Genomic DNA, 17,354 nt, shown 5'->3' on the forward strand with positions numbered 1-17,354 from the left:
TCTGCCACTGAGAAGGAAATGGGTTTGTAAGTCTGAGGAAGGAATGCATCATAATCCCAGAAGAAGTAGGCAGTGATTTCTTGGCACAGGAGATCTGGCAGGATTTTGAAGTGGAACAGGAGCAGGTTTAGCCAGTGGATTTCAGCAATGGCAAACGGGGTGAAGGACACCTGTGGCGTCTTGGCTGTCCCTGGGCTGTTGTGTCTGTTTTCGTATCCTTACCTGTATAATGGGAGTAAGATTAATTATCCAATGTTTTCACATGGAAGAGAGCAAGTTCTCATGCTGCTAAACCACCTCCTTCCCTGATCACAGGGCATGTAAAGCCCTGCCATGTGAGAGGATGGGACCCCAGCTTCACTGTCAGCCATGGAGGAGAACCACCTGATGGCCCAAAGGGAACTGCCAGAGAGCTCTGACATCTTCTCTTGACTTGTCCAGTGTAACAAATAAACAAACCCACCAGCTGTCCAAAGCAGAGCAAGGAGAATGCAACTGAAGGATTATATCCACAGTCACACCTTCAAGAAATACCAGCATTTCTGAAGGCTTGTTCAGACCCCTGAAGTGTAAAGTAAAATTATCCCTCTTATTTCAGTTGGCTTCTAAAGAAGGAGATACACAGGAGGGGCCTGAAGTATTCAGATACTGATCTGTGTTCAGTGGTCTCTCCCTAGAACCTTCTGGAGAAGTCAAATGAAAAGCCAGGTGTGCATTGCAGGGGGATTTGTTTTTCCAAATAGAATTTATAAGACAAGCAGAAAAGCAAGGAACTCTTTGGAGTCCAATTGTAAATCAGACCATCAGTCTTTCCTGCATCAATTTTATAAAATATCTGCTTGACCTGTAGCTGTTTAGGAATCATTCTTTAAATATTCTTTTGAGCACCAGCATCAGAGCTCTGTCTAAAAAGTCCTTTATAATGGGCTGTTCTGCCTTCAGCTCCTACTCGTTTTATGCTAATTGCTGACAAGTCATAATTTTCCAGTAAACCACTCAGAATAAGCTCCATGCAGATATTAATGATACAATAACTCTTTGAGCAGCCACCGAGACTGAAACATGAAAAGCAAAAGGCATTTTCCTTTTGGGATTTGACCCCCTGATTTACAGCTTGTCTTCTAGGCAACAGGCACAAACTCTGTGTGTGGATGGTTGGTTTCCAATCCCCGGATCACTGTGATGAGTTGAGCAGTTACCTACAGGATTGACTGTGCTAGGATGGGAGTACCTGGGCTGCAATTCCTGCCCAGACTTAGGGGAATGAGGTGCCCAGATCCCACCAACTTTGGTAGCAGGCAGTGCCGTATTTACTGAGGATTTCTGGAATCCAAGCTGTCACCTCTGCTACTGCTGGCTGAACTTCTAGTCCAGCCTTACCAAGGAGTGACTGTGAGTTTTGTGACATGGAGGGGTGGCCAGGGTGCACTGATGGTCAATGGAATGGTCAGGCATGCCTTGGGGTACCACTGCTGCCTTAGGAAAGCACCCGACTGCAGGCAGGTCCAGGAAGGGAAGCGCCAGGAGGAACCCCTGGCCAGACCACCTAAGCTATGGAATAAATCCTCCCATGCATTTAGCCCTGCAGACACACATCTGCTGTCCAGTGGTGAGCAGGGGAAATTCTACAGAGTGAGCTCGTTCCAGGAAGCTTTAGTCTTATTAGTTTTTGGAGGAAGCCCAGGAAAAATTCCATTGGAAAGCTGAAAGCTATTATGGCAGGATAGCTGCTAAGTGACTTGGCATTTGCCCTTGGAGACCAGCTCTCCCAACTTTATGAAAAAATTATATAATCTGATTCTCCGGTTTTGTGTCACTGCAGGCCCAGTGTAGTGTTTTCTACAAAAGGATCGTGATGTTCAACAATTGCCATTGTATGTCCATTCTTTTTTTATTGGTAGAACAAAAGGGGAAATTAGAAAGAAAATGCTGAAAATGTAAAGTCTCCTATTGACTTGCTTCTCTTTGGAGTCCAGTAAGCTGTGGAACACTGAAGATTTTTCAGTCCTTTCAGTTACGTTATTAAGTAACTCCTAGTATCACTTATGGGTGTTTAAAGAGAGGAAAATGGGATTTCTCCTGTCTGCCAATTAATTCATCCTGATTAGCACACAATCTTTAGGGCATCACCACCACCTGTGGGCCTCTCCTTCTTCCTCTGCTTGCCACTACAGCTGTCTGGTGTACCTGTTGAGCTGTTAACTCAGGGCATTGTCCTCACCTGGAGAGGCCATTTGTTGACAGCTTGTCTGGAACAAGCTGAGGGTATCCTTGGGAGGAGATGTTGAAGCATGAGGGAGCAGCCAAGCTGGAACTTCAAGAGAAAGAGGCAAGTAATGAATTCTTAAAAGTAGCTCAGCCCGTGGTGGGGCTGAACTGGTTAGGAGCTGATAAATATCTTCCTCTTCCTTCCTTTGGTTTTGAAGAGACAGGCTGTGCTGCTTTGGACAAGCTCTAAGCATCTCTAACCTGCAGGGAAGGCTCAGTTGTCCATTCAGGCCCAGGGCTGGCACTGGTTGTAGCTGGCAGAGGATGAGGGGATCCAAACAAGTGGTTTCTGTTGCTCAAAATGACCGTGCAGTGTTGCCCCTCTACCTGCAGTGCCCTGCTGCACATCCTGCCTGGTGAAGGCATTAGGAGGGACCTGCCAAAACCTCCACACAGCTCTGACGTTCCATACCCCTGAGCTTCAGCTGAGTCACCCCCCAGGCAGGTCCTGAGAGAAAATCTCTGTGACTCAGGAGGTCCCAGGAGCAAGGTGGCTGGAAAGAGCCACCAAACAAGGGAGGTTTTCTCCTTGCCACCATGCTGCTGATCCTGATCTGCTGAGGGGCAAACGGGACATTCAGACATGCTCTTAAGCTTAGGAAGGGAAAGGAATGAATAGAAAACAGGAGGAAAGAATGAGAATAGGCATGGAAGGAGGAAAGCCATTTTTGCCTGGGAGGCTGTACAGCTGCCTATACCAAAGTCTCTTCCCATCCTCCCTGTCACACAAAAGAGGCTTCAGTGCTCACCAGAAAACTGATGAAAGGTGCACAGTGCAGAAAGCAGAGGTTGGAAAGCTTTGTGAAACACTGGTGAGCAGCGCCCAACAGAAGCATTTTCTGCTTCAGAAGATAGTGCACAGTGTTGGGAGAGCAGTGCTGAGCCTCAGCCTGTGCCATGGGGGGCATTCTGGGGAGCAGAGGGGCTGGGTTTGTGGCAGTAAGCAAGGATCTGGGCAGGGTACACACAATGGGTATTTTAGAGGGCCATGGCCATCGCCAGGAAGGCAGCTAATGTTGGATCTGGTCAAAGGATGAGCCAAAATGACTGTGGCAGCCTGAAGTGGCCATGTCCCCTACAATGTGAGTGGGTGAAGGGAAGGCCAGCCTGTGCTTCTCAAACAGTGTTACACTGTGGTGTCATTAGCAGGCTAGGCAGCAAGGCTAAGGATTAGTCCTTTGAAGTTCCCAGCCCTCTCCCCACTCTGCTGTCTTGTGCTTGGGGCTGTTTGAGGCCAAACAGTGTCTCTGTGCATGCAAGGAGCTGTCATGCTGTCATGAGCTAGTTAGAACTGACAGATAATGCTTGATTTTACATTATAACCCATTTTTCCCCCCCCCCACGCCGATTGTACATGTCTCTTCATGCCCAGGCTGTGTCATTTCCGTTTGTTTCCACTTCTTACATCTCTCTTTGGCGGGGCTCTGTTCCTCCCCGCCTGCTGAGCACACTGAGGTTTCGGCTGCGCCCGGAGCTGTGCAGACTTGCAGTGCTGTGATCCCGAGCTCGCTCCTTGCCAGGCACAGGGGAAGGGATGGCACAGGCTGGGTTGGGTGGCACCGGGCCGAGCAGGACGCGAAGCCAACAGCTTGCCACTGCTCCCATAGTAGGTGTGGCATGATTAACAGCAAAGGTCTAAGAACAAATGAGTAATCTCCCTTTCAGTCCCAGCAATTTTGTCCTTCATTATTAAAAAAAAAAAAAAATTTAAATCCCTTTCTGCTCCATTGCTGCATCCTGAAGGCCACTAAATGTCCCTTTACTGGAACCAGATAATCTTTAAGGTTACTTCGAACCCAAAGCATTCTAGGATTCTATATAGCCTTGTCACCAGTGTGGCTCCAGCTGAATCCAAACCCCTCCCTGTGCTCACAAGCGTTGTGCATAAGACAGCAGGGATGCCCTGAGGTGCCATCAGACACGGGGACTGATGTCCTTGTGATGAAAGGGGGAGATTGATGCTCAGTTCAAATCCCCTGAGCCCCAGTCAAGAGCTTTTAAATATCTGACCACTCTTTGTTCCCTGCTCTGGAAAAGCAGCAAAGCACTTGTCCAGTTTTAAACACACCAGTAGTTTTGCTGTTGATTGGCAAAGCCTGTGACCACCAGATGCATTCATTTTAAGGTGTCCCAATTTTGAGAACATAAAAATAAAACTTATTCCATTTAAATAATTTGGTAAGTCATTTAAATCTTCCAGGAGTAAAGGCCAAGCTGTACAGCTTATGTTAAAAGAAAGAACTGTAAAAGTGCAAGGGTTTTTTTTCCTTCAGGAAAAAAACCCCACCATTTTCAGATTGCCATGACAAGTTTTTATGTATTTATCTTTTCCTTCCCCATTGATTTGTTGGAGATAACTAATAAGCTGGTAAGGGTGATTATAATAGTTCCAAAAATAAGACTCAGAGAGATTCCCTGCAGCCTGCATCCGACAGGTCTTGTCACTTGGATGCATTTGTGAAAAGCTGGTTTGTCTCTCAGATGACAGATGCTTTGATGAGCTAATCATCTCATTTCCGTGAACTGCACATCTGTAAAAACAAAAGGGGATGAGACTCGAACAAGTGACTAAGCCCTGTTCTTGTTTGCTTTGTTTCGTTGCTATTATTTGAGCGGAGCTGTCGTGCCCCACGCCAGCTGACAGGTGACGTGACACGTGCTATTTCGAGCAGATGACTCCTCTCTGGGGTTCTGCTCACCACAAAGCCCACAAGAGGCTTTTTTGCCCTCACCACTGGTGGTCTCTGACACCCCAGGAGCACCTAGCCTTGGCTCAGCCAGCCTCTCACCTCATGAATGTGTTGCTCCAGCTTAGGAGGCAGATGGAAAGGGCAAAGCTGAGGAGGTGACAGCGATGCAGAAGATCCTGGGGTGCTCTTCTCCATTTCCTGCACCAATGGCCTGTGTTCACCCCCCTGCTGGATCTCCACAAAGGCCACAAGCAGCAAGAGGATCCTCCTTGTGCTCGACACGGGCAGAGCAAATGCTGGCCAGGGGACAGGGGTCAAGACCCTGCCACAACTTTTCTTCCAGGGCCATCAGTTTTGTGGGGTCACCTGCTCCATTCAGCAGGCAGTAGCTCTCTCATGCATGTTAGCTTGGGCAGAAGCTGGATGCTAAACAGGTGGTTTCCTGCCTTTGTTACTGCCAAGCCATGGTTTCCCGTTATTTTTTCAGTGTTTGTGCTCAGCAGCCAGCGAGGCACAAAGATGAGCCACTTCTCTGAGGTTTTCTGTACATTTTCTGTACTTTTTCTTTACATTGTGGCACCTTTAAGCTGAAGCACCAAGGGTTCCCAGTTCCCACAGACTGCAGAGGAGCTAGGGACAGTTCAGTGGCTCAGTCCTGATGCTGAAAGTCCTCCCATCCATCCTGTGCACCAAACCCTACAGCCCATGTGTTCATTCTGGAGAAGGGTCCAACAACGAAATTTAGTGTGTGGTAACTAATCTGCCTTTGCTGTCCACTTCTAGTTAATTTAGATGAAATTTGCTGTATGTACCTTACCAGGTTTTCCTGGCTTTTCTCTTTAACTTTGTGGTCCTAGGTTTCATTCCCTTGTTTCAGTGTTTTCTGGATTAATTTTATAGCAAAATTAATTGTAACTATGTCAATCCACCCATATGATTATCTGAATCAGGAAGTTTGTTTTTTCTTCAGTTTTTTTTGTGCAATAGAGCTGTGATGAAGGAGGAGCAGATAAAGATCCTTGAGGGAGGGATATGCCCAGCTACTGAGGCTGCAAATCCTCAGAAGTTTGTTTCCTTTTTCCAGTTCAAACATGAATTTAGGAGAAGGACACATTGTATATCCCCCACCTCCGCCTGTCCAGAGCCATTTATTTCAAAGCAAGAAGGTTTTTGCTCTGAAGTGGAAGTTTAAAAGGAAATTACCAGGTACTTTCAAAACCAGTTTTGCATCTTTGTTACTGCTTTATCTGGAGTAATTTGAAATGCTGGGGGTGGAATGCCTTTTGATGGAATGCCAGCAGAAAAGTAAAGCCCATCTTTAACCCTTGGGCTCCTCTTGTCATAGCTTTGTACCTTAGGATCATGTTCTGTGGACTGTAAAACTTCCTTGCACTTCCCTGGCAGATGTGAGAGGAATTCAGGATGTGTGTCTTTGCCTGACAGTGGACACAGAGCTCTGAGGGTGTTTTTGCAGGGCCGGGGTGGTGTGAAGGGAGCTGGCAGAGCTGATGGGGTTCAGTGTGTGGGGCTGTGGCCATTCTCTCCCTGCTCTGTCTTTGCTGGTGCTTTGGGCTGTGTTTTCTTTTGGTGGGGGTTGCAGAGGAGCAAGAGGAGAGAGAGCTGCCCTTACTGAGGTGTTTCCAGGCTGAAAATTCAGCACTTATGCATTAGCCAAGTTTCCTGGGATGGGATGCTGGTGCAGGGCTATCCCTATCCACAAAAATGAGAGGCACTGTGAACAACCAGCCTCGTTGAGTCTCTTCCCTCCATGTTCATGCATCAGCCTGGAACATGGCTCAGTGATGCCTTTTTCTAAGCAAGTAGCTCCTGTTCTTTTCTTTCTTTTTTTCCTTATTTCTTCTTTTGTCTTAGTTAAATGTATCGACATCAGTGCATGGAAACTACACCATGGGCTAATGCTGCTGCCAAGCAAGAGTTAAAGCATGGCCATTCCCCTTTTCCATTTCCTTACCAACAGCTTCAGACTTCAGCATCTATCAAAATAGATGCTGGAGCCAAAAGCTAACAAAGGTGGAAATGATCTCTGCAGGGCAGGCTGCTGTTTCCTGTGATCTGGTCTTAGGCCAAGCAGATACGGCTCCAGCTGCAGCCCCTGCTTGTGCTGGAGATGTTTGCAAAGAGCTGCCACTGTACCCAAGGCTGGAGCAGCCCAGGGAACTGTCTGTGCAACACAAAAACAAAACAAAGCCAGGAAAGAGCAGATGTCCTACCTAGAAGTGTGGGCTTGGAGTGAATATGCGTAAAAGGATGTTATGGTTGGGGGTTGTAAGGGTCACCTGTCCCTTGGGAACCAGCTTTAGCTTACAGAGGAGTATGGTGGGGAGACAAAAGTCTGGAGGAGCAAGAGTTTGGTGGAGCTACATCTGAGTTGCAGAAATGCAGGGAAAGGCGGCTACTTCTGATCCTTGAGGCATATGATGGGGGAATGCTGGCCCCTGGAATCCCATTTAAGGACAGTGGAAGCTACACCAAAAGCGTTGGGAAACAGGCTGTGAATGAAAAGGGTGTGTGATTCCATCGGGCACTTTGAGGCTTGTGAAGGGAGCTTACCTAAGTCAATTAGTAGTACTCATGTGCCCTGGTATGCAGGAACTAGCAGCACTGAGGCTTTTAAAGCCAAATCTGATACAGTTTTGAGCACTCCTGGAAATAGGAAGGTGTGCAGGTCTCCTTTGAAAGTGCTTCATGCTGGAATATTAACCCAGTTTTTACAGAGCTGCCAACACACGTAGCTCCACCAGTAGAGAAGGAGGAGAGGTTATACCAGTTATAAGAATGGTGTACAGACATCCAGCAAATTTTAAATCAGGCTCATCTTGACTTATTTAAAGTTGATTAAGCAAAGGCTGGTGTTGAACCACAGTAAACCTCTCTCAAAGAAAGGAAGCAATACAAATTAATCCAGTAGGCAATTAGCTGGATCTAGAACACCCAGGTTGAGTCTTTGCCTGTCCAGGTTTCTATTAGGTTTCCTTTTGCATTTCAGACTTTCTCTCTATTATTTCCTCTGCACCTATGAAGTCATTTTAGATACCTGTTCTTTAGTGGTTTGGTTTTTTTCTGTGGACATTTAATGTAAGAATCATTAGCCCCCTACCCACTAAAGCTTGTGCTCAAATCCTTCTCCATGCTCACTCCTCACAGCTCTATACCATGGTGTGCTCTCTGCTCAAGACAACTTGGGAAGCACTGGAGGTTAGAAATTCAAGCTCTGTACATACAGGTTTTTGCACTGAGAGAAGAGAAGCAGAGTCCAGAGCACCTGAAGGACAGGTATAAGTCACCGGTGTCGTTGCATCTGAGAAGGGTTTGGTATTGACAGAAGTTTACTTATGGCTCTTGCCCTAATGCAGTTAAGATCTCCTTGAGTTTGAAAAGTGCTTTGAGATCTTAGGATGGATTGGTCTTTTTAGAAAGACAAAGCATTACTATATTCACCTTCTTTTTCAAACCTTTTATTGTAATTGCTCTCTGCGAGCACCAAATTCACAGAAAAAAAATGTATAAAGCATTAAAAAGTCATTGCTGTCTGTCTCCTTTCCCCCACAGATTGCTGAAGTTTCTCAATTTTGTACTCAGTTTCCATCACTGGGGAGACACATACATCAAGCCAATAGGATCCATAAATATTCTTAATCTCACTTTGCTGGCAATTTTTTCTTGCTTTAACACAAATGGGATCCCAATTCATATGAGGAGCCACACTTCTGCCTGGCTGCCTTGGCATCAATGCCCCCCCCCCCCCAAATGAGCCACACTTATTTCATGTTTACATGCTCCTTAGACTTTGAAACCCTTCAAGGGCACCCCAAAACACACCCTCAGTTTCTACCAGTTTGCAGGCACTGGAGGAAATACTGGAGGCTGTTCAGAACAACAGCCTCAAGGCAGAGATTGGGGTGTATTGGAGACTCATCTGGCAGCGCCAAAAAATGGAAACACTGTGATTTAGGAGGATTTCTCAAGCACAGTGGGCGTGGGCTGGTGGGCTGGCAGCGTTGTGACGGCTGAAGCAAGTGGGATCAGCCAGAATTGAGCTGCAGCTCCCGGTTCAGAGCGGGGCTGTTGCCTCACTGCGCTATCCAAAGGTGTGCTCCGTGCGTGGCGGAACATGTCACCCTCATTAAGCTTCCCAACGTCACGCAGATCTGGAGCTGCTGATTTGCTTCTGGGACCACTGCCATGCCTCGGGGTGCCTGACGGGAGGATTATTTTTGTTCTTTGCAGAAGACACAGTTTTCCAAATGGATCATAAAAAGAAAAATGTGCTCGTAGGTGTGGAAAGAGCAAATGCTTTTGCATTTGACTGCACTGTGCTTTTTCTGGTTTCTCTGCTCCTTGGAATCAAACGGGGGCTGTCACCAGGATTTTAAATTCTGTGTCCTTGCGGACTGGCTCTGTCCACATAACTGCAGTGAGGACTGTGATTTTGAGGGGAAGGCAGTCGAAGCAGTGTATGGTGACCCACAAAACAGAACTTCTTAGACACCCTCTGCTCCCTCAGCCAAGTTTTGCCTTTTACATTTTCCTGGGTCGTTTTGGTTCGGAAGCATTCATGCTCTCACACACCCCAGGGGGTGTCTAGAACTCCATTGGGGCAGCAGCTGCTCCAGATTTGAAGCTCATTTCATCTGTTCTCAGGGAGATGCTGGTGACCCATTCTGCAACATTCTGGGGCAGCCTGATGTGCCATGTCCTGCCCATGGCTCTCCCATTGCCTGCTCTTTCTCTGCTCTGTGTTACCAGAGACGCTCCTGGACCCATCCGTGCCTGTCCTGGATGTTGCCTCTGGTGCATGTTTTTTTTCCACGCCTCTGGCTTTTAGCTTGGGTTTCTCCAAGTCCTTCCCATGAAGTCCTTGGCAGCTCCTTATACACTGATTTTGGAGGATTGTGGCCCTGGTTTTCTGCACTGTAATGTTTGGATCCTTTGGAGATTTGTTTGTTAGTTGCTCCCTATGGCTGGCCTGCTCTCCTATACCAGCACGCTTCTCCTCAGCCACCAAATGTGTTGGTGTGTCATGAAATCCTTCCCCTGACTCATCCTTCTGATCCTTTTAAACTGCCCACTCCAAAAGCACATTGTAGGCTGGGATGAGGAGCTCACCCGGGCATGAACTGTGCTGGTGCCTTTATCCAAGCCTCTCCAAAGCTTCTGGAAAGGAGATAGTGGAGACTGGGACATGAGTTTGTGTCTTGTCTGGATGCTGAATCAAAGAGGCCTTTACCTTCACATGCTGGAAGGCAGGTTTGGCTGCGAGAGTGTCTGGGCAAATGAGTCTGATGGTCAGACACTATTCTCTGCTGCTGATGTTCTGGATAGGATGATATCTCCTCTTTTGTTCAGTGCTTTCAAAAAGCTCCTTTTTGTGAGGTCAACAAAAACAATTTTACGTGTGCATTTTTAAGACAGTAGAGAAGAAGGAACCGGTGGGGCTGCAAGTGGGGATGTCCCTCCCATCACAAGCTGGGTCCTCACCAGGTACCGTGGAGGCTGAACTTGCACACAGTGAATGGCCAGAAGGAAATCAATGATATCCACAGCCTCTGCCACTGGATATGCAGAGTTATCAAAACTTTCCTGCTGTTAAAACCCCATGGAAATGGAAACAGCAGCTTCAGACAATTTTTTCACTCCATCATTTCATTTACCAACCATCTGAGCCCTGGTTGCAGGGTCTGTCTCTGGAGTAACCTTCCTGGGTGGGTGGATATTGTCTCTTTTCCTTGTAAATTCTTCATGGCACTGTTGATCTCCTGACTTAAATTTTTGGTGCAGTTAAGGAAAGCAGTGTCATCAAACTGTCTGCGCAGGAAAGTGATGATCAGTGACAGCCTGAATGTGTCACATCAGCAACTTCCTACGAGGCACTCGCTGCCTCCACAGAAGTTATTTGCAGATAGTTTTAGTTACTCTTTGACTTGCCCGAAGGGGAAAGAGTTGCTCAAAAATTGAAGAGGTCGGTGGGGCCTGCAGAGATTGCCTCTTATTTCTGGATAGTCTTGGGAGGTTGTGCTTTCCCAGCCTGTAAAAAGGAGGATATTCCTACCTGAAGGAAGTGGGAGGTGTGTTGAGATGTGCAGCAGGGGTGTGGCAGAGAGAAAGGTCAACAGGCCTGGTGCTCTGCAGTGAACCCAAACCATATGGGGCAGGGATTGAACAGAGCTGCCACTGCTGGAGAGGGCAGGACACAGCTGAGGTTCTCCTTGCTCCAAAGTGAGGTCAAAGGGGAATTCCAGCAGGCAGCCATCACTGGGAAACAACACAGTGCCTGCAGAGGGGCCTGAGTGCTGCTGCTGTGCACAGAGCATCACTGACACCCTGCAAGTTCAGTTTCCAAAGTGGGCACTGACACTTGTCTCTTCCTCTTGGGGCTGGTCTGGGAGCAGGACTCTCCCAAGCCTGGTGTCAAGAGGGTGGCAGTGGTTGCACATGGGCTTGTGTCAGGTGGGAGACATAAGTGGCAAAGGAGCATTGCAGAGAAACATTATTACTGGTAGCTGTGTTTATGTGTCTGTTTGTTTTATTTAGCCTCCAGACAACGTATGTGACTTTTTTTTTTCATTTTAAATACTATTTGAGCCCAGCTTCAAAGTGACCTCCTGAGGTAATAGTTCAGATAATTCCTGGCAGAGAACAACTTTTGAGTAAAAGCTGGAGCCCCATAATGAGGCCGTGAAACACAAAGCCATCACTCCATTTTCCCCAGGTACCTGTGTGCCTGGAATACATCCTCCTTATCCTCCTTTGTTTGAACTCTAGAATGGGCGACAGAGTTATTAATTAAAACTGTGGCATGCACAAGGTTTGGAAAGGGAACAAGAAATGCAAAAGCAGTGATTTCCTCCTCCTCCTCCTCTCCCTCCCCTGCAACTTATTCTATTCTTGGATTTCCATGTGATATCTTGTCCTGCAAATAAAAAACCCCAACCCACCTCCCCCATCCAGACTTATTTTGAGGAGATGCTTGGGAACACCTTTTGCTTTGAACTGAATCCTTGCTTTATTTCCTGGGTATGAAGGCAGCAGCAGGGACCTGCCCACCTGTTCCTTGGATCAGGGCTATTGGCACTTTGCAAACACAAAAAGACATGTAGGCCATAAATCCCTGCTCTGGGGATATGATAAAGTTCACAGAAACACCCTTTTCTTTGGGTTCACAGCCCTTTTTGAGTCAGTGGTGGCCACTTATGTTGCCTCCATCTAGGTCAGGCTCCTGAAGTGGAAAGATGTGAAGCAAATTATCGGCCAAATCAAGGAGCCAGTGCTGTCATCTCCTCTAGCCAACAGCTCAGGGCCCATTATCCAGCCTGTTATCCTCCAGTGCTCTGCATCCCACAGAAAACCTTCTTTGTATCATCTCTGTAACCTTCTTGTTGATGCTCCCCATTGCTAAAGAAAACTGCTCTCCTTTACTGGCCTGGGTGCTGCAAGGAAAAGTTCATTGTCTGGGGGGATGTCATTTTAAAAAATTAATGCATTAAAAATGTTTCCTTCCTCTACAATAATGATAATCTTAATTTTTGAGCTTCCTGCAGTGGAACATTTTCTTAATTGAATTCCTAGTACATTGAACATCTCTAAAAGGCATGAATGGCAATTTCATCTTGCTGGCTGCATTCTCCTAAGAGACACTCTTTGGGGACCGTTTATGACACAAAGACCTTTTTTCCCTCTCAGGCCAAGGTTTTAACTGCAGCCTTTGCTCACCAGCCAGCATCAGGCCTTGTTCTCAGTGTGGTGGGTCCTTTGTTGGAGGTGAGCTCCTGTGTCTGTCCCAGGGTACAGGTGCAGCTCTGCAAGAGCTACATCACCACTGGGCTGCCTCCCCAGCAGGTTCAGCAACCTTCTCCTGCTTATATGAGCACAAACCCTGCCAAGGCTTGCTTGCACCAGACAATTTTTGCACCATTCCCTTGCCCCGTGTGTCCTGATGCTGGCAGGACTCCTGATGGGGGGCCCGCTCCACCACGCTCTCCATCCCAAAGTGCCTCCAGAGACATCTCTGGTTCTTTGTAGGTGCTTAGGAGCTTTGCAGGGGTAGTAAAAGTGTCTTTGGTGGTGGTATGGTTGCCTTATCTCATTGGAAACAAGAGGAATGGGAAGAGAGGGGAAAGCAAAGGGAGGATGGGAATGTGCAGAGCTCCCCAAGAGATCGTGCGCCGTGCTGGGTCATCTCCTATGGCAGAGGTCTTTCCCAGGATTACCTTGTAATTGTACTTTGTGCCTCTCATTTTGTGACTTGCCAGGCAAGACTATGGATGAAGCATTTTCATTTGAAAAGTTATTCCTTAGAACTGGCAAAAAGATGACAAATTTGGGGGGGAGGGAGAACCAGAAAGAGTACTGGGAAATAATCTCTTCACAGGAGGTCTGAATTCCTTCCTCTGCTCTGAAGGTCAGTGTCTATCCCAAGCCCAGCTGCACCACAGCTCCAGCAGAACATCTCTCCTTTGGCATCCAGCTTCATTATGGTTCCTGTTATCTCTTGCCTCCCAGGACAACTGTACTGCCCTGGGCTGCTCACGAGGGAATGGAGCCCCACAAGCAAAACTCTTGAGGCAGGGGAGAGTCCTGGTGAAAAGATGTTAGTGTGCAATGAGAAGATACCTATCTCAAAATCACTCTGCAGTCTTCCCCTGTGATCCATTTTAAGTGTGGCAGCAGGCAGGTCAGTCCTGCTGGTTAACAGAGAACAGTTTTTTACTCCTAAAAAAATGATTGAGTGCAGCTGTTTAGAAAGAAACCACTGATTATCTACATTTCACACCAGCTCTATGAGCCTAAGTGTGTGCAAGGACACCTTGAACTCCCAGGGCTTAATATATCTGCCATTAGAAGAAGTTGTACCAGGGACTGACTTGACCATTTCACTCCTCAGTGGTGATTTTGCAGAAAACGCACTGTACTGAAGATCTTTTCCATTTGGATTAGCACAGGAATGCTCTTCCAAAACACTGAGCACACATGGTATTTTTAACTTAAAATGGCTGCTCAAAATACAAGGAAGAGTGTAGCTAATTAAGCCCCTGATCACTTAAAATTAGAGCATGTGGCTCAGGGAACACAGCCCAAATCAGTGAGAGCACAGCACTCTGCTAAAGGCATCTCTAAAAACAGGTGCTATGGAGTGGAAGAAAGGTCTGGAGACTTTTCAGCTCCCATCTACAGAACAAAACTGTGCCCTTTTGTGGTAATTTTAATATTTTTCTAGTGATTTTGATTTGCTATGGAGAAGAAATAAGAGATAACAAACACCAAATCGTCTACAGCTTCAGTGTTATATTTTCCAGCTGCCCCCCTTTTCTCTGGTCATCTGTATGGAGTGCAAGACACATTCTACTCAGTGCCAGAGCAGACCAAAAGCTCTCAGCATGTTTTATGTATGTTCAGTTAGGAACTTAAAAATGTACAGAGAGGTGGTGACTGCAGCTCTGCCATGTCCTTCTGACAGTGGCCTGTAAGAAAAGCTAAGTAACCTGTTATGGGTGTCAGAGGAATAAATCTCTTATCTCAAAGAGATAAGAGATCCATAAAGGATTGATGATTCAAGCCCTGCTCTCAGACAGGTTATTTTTTCTACAAAATGTAAATGTTTTATCAGCATCAGAACATCCCATGGACTTACTGAGCCTATAAGAAGCCCCAGGTTATCAGCCACAGCTTCTCACATTAAAGGGAAAGCCAAAAAAGAGTCTTCTCAGTGTCACAGGCTGGGGTCCTACAATTAAAAGAAGGGAAAAAAAAAGAAAGGAAAACACATTTAAAAAAACGTCTACAGCTGAGAATTTTCAGAGAGTGACCAAACCCCTTGCAACCAGAGAAAGAGACTGACATGACTCTTAACTCCAGTTCTCTGGCTCAGACCCTAAACAGTTGAGGTCAAATTATTAATAGAGAAGGTGAGTGACAGATTCCAGATTCTCAAGTCAGGCTGCCTCCTGACATTTTCTGTCTGCAAAAATAAGTAGCCTTTCTCTACCTCTAACAAAAATCTCTTCCCTGGCTCTCCTTGACAGTTTCCTCTCCTGTCTCCACCTCCAGAGATGTCTGAACAGTATAATTTCCTTTTATTTTTAGCCATCTTTCATAATTGAAAGTATCTCTGTGTCAAATAGAAAACATTCCTATAAATTCCTCAGAAGGCACTTAGAGCAAGCAATTGATGAGAATGAAATATTTAATGGGGCTTTATACCCGTGAATTTGGTGACACCAGTGTATCTCAGCAGCAAAATTTTCATGATATCAGGACGGATGGGCACGAGGCTTTCATCTCCTCGGCTTCAATGGTGCTTCTCTTTTGGGGTCAGCCCTGGATCCGGCCTGAGGGGTGTGTGAGCCAGTGGCGGGCAAGCTTTGGGAAGCAGTGGCTGCTCCTGACCCCAGAGCTTTCAGTTCCTCCTACTGAGGACCCAAAACTGCTGCCTGGGGCAAAGCTGATGTTTCTTACTTGTCAGAGCACACAGGGTGACTGCAACGCTCTCCAGAGATCCAGCCACATCCACAGGCAGTTATTCATCTCATCTCAGAGCCATTTGGAATCAGATCCAGAGCCCAACCAGCCCCCTTTCTTCTCTTGCAAAGTAGCCAGAGCAGATGCCTCTGGAAAAAGATGACACAGGAGCTCCTTCAGGTCTCCTGCATACATGCTGCCCACACAAGTTTGCACCCAGGATCTTTCTGAGGCATCGTTTTTGCCTTTGTATTTAATAGTCTTTGAAGGAATTTCATCCCTGGATTAGCTCACCTCTTCTCAGACCTGTTCTGTGCTGCCATTTTGATGCTCAGGGACACAGACACTGCTCCTGCTCATCCTTAGCAGCTCAGCTGGATTTTGCCTTGACCTGAAGAGATGCAGCAAGAGCAATTCAAAGAAAGTGGAAGAGCAGAAACAGCCCCTCCACGGCCCACAGTGAGGCAGGAGTTGATTCAGTTTAATGTAGCTACTAAAACTGACCCTGAGGATCCAAGGTTTTAATTGCACCCACTCCACGAATCAAGCTCTCTCTAATCAAACTCTCTTGTTGTGACTCACCCCTAGCCCAAAGCCAACTGCTGTGGAAATAGAGAGACAAACTTCAGTTCTTTCTGCCCTTTCTCCCTCCCTAACCAGCCAATAACATCTCCTTCCTATGTGCCCCTTTCTAGGCTGCCTCCCCTCACCCCCCCTGTGTCACCGCTCTGTCCCCTGCCACCTCCCAGGTGGCTCATGCATTTCCCAGCATCCTGGGGGGAAAGGGTGCAAAGAACCCTGTTTTGTCCTTAAAATTAAGGAGGTCCCTACGTGGGTATCAGCCTTGGTGGGGGGTGTCTCCTGTGCTGCTTGTGTCAGCCCCTCGTGGTTGTCGGCTGCTAAAGCTGTCAAGGAGCGTTTTCAGCACACTGCATCCGTTTGGGAACCATAACACCACTGGAATTTATGAATCATAATGAATCACGTTGCCAGGGACAGGGAGGATTATCTGTGTGTGATCTAATAACTCCCTGGCGTTTAATCACCTGTGGTAGGTTCTGAGCACGTTGCATGACAAGTAACAGAACTGACCTTTTAAGGTGAAACCGCAGGAAGGTGTTTCTCTCACAGGTCTTTCCTCACCTGGCTTGTTTAGAGCATCCCTGTGAGCAGCAGGATGTCCTGGCCCAGCGGGAGCAGGAGGGATTGTTTTCCCTTAAGTGTTGTCACACCTCAGAGGAATTTCCCACTGGGATTTCTACAGAGGTTTCAACATCAAGGGAAGGAACTGAGTCTGAATTTTGCATGAGGCTGTTTTTGCAAGGTGTCCATCGACACCCAGAAGCCAACGTGGTCTCCCAAGAATCCTGGAAAGGTTCTGCCATCTCAGAGGAGACATCACTGGGCCTGACCCGTGACTGTACCTACAGTGTGTGTGCAGGTGAGTTGTGTGGGGTCAGAGCTGCCAAACTCCTGCCATTTGTGCATCCTTCATTCACTCCTACCCCCAAGCCAAGGGAAACACTTTTCTACTCTGAAGAGCTGCCTCTGCCAAGAAAATACGAATACTGAAGATAACGAAGATGCCCCTTGCCTGGCCGTGGCAGTCCCTTCCTGATGCCCCCCCAGCAGCACAGCAGCTGAGGTGGGTGCCACCAGCACAACATTCTCAACAGCCTCTTGTGCTAAGCTTAGCTTACCCAACACAGATACATCTGCTGTGTGAGCACAATTGCATTTAATCGCTGAGATAAATTTTAAAGTAATTGCCTGGGTAACATTCACCCTTCCAGGGCTGTTTGTGGATGAGCAGGGCTTTTCTGGGTAACCCCACGCTCTGCCCAGGCACTGGCAGCAACTTTCCTAGACAGCCAAAGCACAGCTCCTGCTCTCGAACGCTTTCCCCATGGCCCTTGGAGT

General features: G+C 47.1%; 1 long non-coding RNA gene across 1 annotated transcript in view; it reads left to right on the forward strand.

The window, feature by feature from the left end:
- The window catches only part of LOC116449403, a 165,430-nt gene that overhangs the window by 114,341 nt on the left and 33,735 nt on the right, over window positions 1-17,354 (forward strand). Inside the window, exon 2 of the long non-coding RNA XR_004242367.1 lies at window positions 16,566-16,875. This is a non-coding gene — a long non-coding RNA (uncharacterized LOC116449403). The remainder of the gene's footprint in view (window positions 1-16,565; window positions 16,876-17,354) is intronic.

Source organism: Corvus moneduloides, chromosome 11 (genome assembly GCF_009650955.1).
Source record: "Corvus moneduloides isolate bCorMon1 chromosome 11, bCorMon1.pri, whole genome shotgun sequence".
Classification (NCBI taxonomy): Eukaryota; Metazoa; Chordata; class Aves; order Passeriformes; family Corvidae; genus Corvus; species Corvus moneduloides.